At 46.4% G+C, this 3,415-nt stretch overlaps 1 pseudogene; it reads right to left on the bottom strand.

Annotated features, from left to right (window-relative positions):
* Positions 1-593: 593 nt before the first annotated feature.
* LOC143542555 (G-type lectin S-receptor-like serine/threonine-protein kinase At1g34300 pseudogene) lies at positions 594-3,202 on the bottom strand (annotated as a pseudogene).
* Positions 3,203-3,415: the final 213 nt, after the last annotated feature.

Raw genomic sequence — 3,415 nt, 5'->3', positions numbered from 1 at the left:
CAGATGATGGTGACAACCTTGGTGGTGGAAAGGTGTAATGATAGAAGTGAGTAAAAGAGGGAAAAGCAAGCAGTAGTGTCGGTGCAATTTGTTCAACTTTTGCGATCAAACTACAATGTATTACTGGACCAGACAACTTACATGACTTGTTCGAGATACCCTGTAACTTTTTATGCATAAATAACAAAAGACATCAGTTTCAGTAACAATCACAACAATGGTTTGCATACATTATATCAACTATAGTAAATAATAATTCTCAAACATTTACAAAATTATGCTATTCTATTCTATTCTATACTTTTAATTATGTTAAGTAAACAATAATATACATGACGTCAACTCAACTGTGCATTATCATAATGTGTTTGATGTGCTACTTTGAAATACTGAAATTTGAAGAATTTTAATGCTTCATTTGTACAAACTCATAAATAAACTCAACTATAGATTCTTTAAACCCAAAATATAATCATTTTTTTCAAACAACATTGGTATTCCTAATACAACTCAACCCATTAATATGCTACATGGTTGAACATCCAATTCCCACAATCCCACATACAACAATAGCATTTGTACTTACACATCTTCATATACCACTTCATTGATACACTGATTTGTATCTAAACTTCATAAATATGCAATTAGTTATAAACTTTGATCCCAAACAAATAGAACCGTGTCAAACTCACACCGTATCCGAATGCAACAACGATGACGACACCTTCTCAATATTCATCCCCGAAGCAAACGATGACGACCCTTTTGTTGTCTGAACAGACGATGAAGACGACGGTGGCACAGCCGACGGTGCAAAGGTAGACGCACTACTACTCATGTTCACACTGGTCCCCGCCACCGACCCGTCTAAGGCGGGCCCGGTCCCCGCCTTAGGAGCCGGCGCCTTCCCAACCTCTGCCACACCCTCCAACATCTGAACCACCTTCCCCATCATCGGTCTCTGTGACGGTTGTTCTTGGATACACCAAAAACTCACTTCAATAACGCGCCGAACCTGGTCCATATCAACTTGTTCATGATTCCTAATCTTCGTGTCGATTATCGCTTCGACGTTTCCCTTATCCACTTCTTCGTACGCCCAAACCGAAAACTTTTTCCGGTTCGTTTGTTCTGAGACCTCAAAGTTCCGTCTCCCACACACGAGCTCCAACAAAACCATCCCGTAACTATAAACATCCGATTTAGATGTTATTGGGAGGTTCGCAAGCCATTCGGGAGCCAAATACCCGCGGGTCCCTCTCACACTCGTTAACGTTCGGTACCGATGGTCTTTCGGGTTAACCAACTTGGCTAGCCCGAAATCCGACACCTTCGCGTTATAATTCTAGTCTAGAAGAATATTCTCCGGCTTTATATCGCAATGCACGATACAATCCCGGCACTCTTCGTGAAGGTACGTTATCCCCCGAGCCGTTCCGAGCGCGATATTAAATCGAGTCTCCCAATTTAACAACTTACCCAATTGCAGAGGTTCATCCGACGCAAACAAAAACGTATCGAGAGAACTGTTTTTCATGTACTCGTATACCAATAACCTATGACGACCCTCAGAGCAAAACCCAATGAGTCTCACGAGGTTTAAATGATGCGTGCTGCTAATCGTTGCGACTTCCATACGGAACTGTTTCTCGCCTTGCTCGATTCCCTCAAGTTGTTTAACCGCAACCGTGGTTCGGTTGGCTAACACCCCTTTGTAAACCGCACCGAACCCACCGGCTCCAAGCTTCTCCTTGAACCCTTTCGTGGCCCGTTGAAGGTCCTTGTATGAAAACTGGACCGGTGCACCAGATGCATACTCGAGTAACGCGTATTGAGCCGATAACACCCCGAGTTTCGGGCTATTTCTACAGCACCAATACCATAACCCAAGTTCGGTAGCCACCAGCCCAATAAGAGTACCGACCACCACCACCACCACGACCCACGGTCTAAGCTTCCACCGCGTACTCGTATCCGAATTGCTAACCGCGTTCGGCGTCACAGGCCCACACACCTTAAGAAACGAGGTGCTCGGGAGCGCAGGCGACTGGTACCCACTCACGAAACTCGGTACTTTCAAATAACACAACCCCGTCCCATCCGACAACGACGTCGACGCAATGCACGAACCACTCACAAGACAGTTCAAACGACACGCGGAAATCCCAATAAAAAACACCTGTGAAGACAACTCAGGCGGGTACGTCAAGAACCGTGCGTTATCAATCTCCAGCATCGTCGAACTACCCGGACAATTTTCAATCTCCACCTTCCTCCGACATCCTCTCCGTCGGTCCATCGGGTCAATAAAATCAAAATTCTGCGAGGGACAACCGCATATGGGATCCGACCCGTTGTAACTACAAATACCCAAATTACCACAGTACCCAAACACCTGACATTGATCACTCACAGCAGCCCATCTTACATTCTGGTTACCGGTGTTACCAGCCGAGGAACTATAAATTCTCAAATTACCATCGTTGTCTAATTTGGTAAACCGGAAAATATCCGGGCCTTCGGCATAATCACTACTGTAAGCCATAATTACAGAAGTGGGAAGCATTGGATCTGAAAGTGATAATATGCCTATAGATTGAAGCCCTAAGCTTGGGGAAGTTAGGTTAGTGTTAACGGAAGAGTTTAACCCTAACGTCCAATACACAATCGAATCATTCCATCTAAGAGTTAAATTACCGGAATCGATTAAACGGAGCGAGTATAACCCGGAGCGTAAGACGTTACTGGTAGTGAAGTTTTGACCGGGGAGTATAGTATCGGTGGGGTTATCGAAGGTAGTCCAGATTGAAACGGTGTCGTTTCGGAGGACGAGGTTGCCGGAATCGGTGAGAGTAGCGGTGGTGGCGCCGCGGCCGGCGGTGTTGGATTCCCAGACGACGGTGTTGGTGGAGCCGTTGATGAGGCGGAGGTTGCCGTCGGGGAGGAAGGTGATGGTGGCGGTGGAGTCGGTGGCGCCGCCGGCTGTCCAGAGTGGGATGCCGTTGAAGGTGATGGCGGCGAAGAAGGATGTGGGGGAGGTGGGGTTGGGGATGAAGCCGAAGGAGAAGGTGGTGTTGGGGGAGGTCCAGGTGACGGTGGGGTTGGTGGCGGAGAGTGATTGGCCCGGCCGGATGTCGGCGGCGGTGGTGGAGATGAGGATGGTTAAGAGGAGGAGGAGTGGGTTGAAGGTGATGATCATTGTTGTTAGGGTTTGGTGGTGAGCATTTGAGATGATGAACTGAATCAGCAGTGGTGGGTGAGAGAGATGATCAGGTCAGGAGTTGAGGTGATGGCCTGTGGGAAAGAAGACTTTGACTTGGTTATAGAGGTTAGTCAATGGATGGCTACATGTTTTATGTATAATCTCTGTATTTTATATAATTAATTAATTGCTAATTATGTTAACGTTTGT

This window comes from Bidens hawaiensis, unplaced genomic scaffold (assembly GCF_021521415.1).
Source record: "Bidens hawaiensis isolate Kalapana, Puna unplaced genomic scaffold, B.hawaiensis_p1.1 tig00012897_1, whole genome shotgun sequence".
NCBI lineage: Eukaryota > Viridiplantae > Streptophyta > Magnoliopsida > Asterales > Asteraceae > Bidens > Bidens hawaiensis.
Note: the sequence above shows the minus strand (reverse complement) of the source record. Positions and strands in the feature narration are given on the sequence as shown.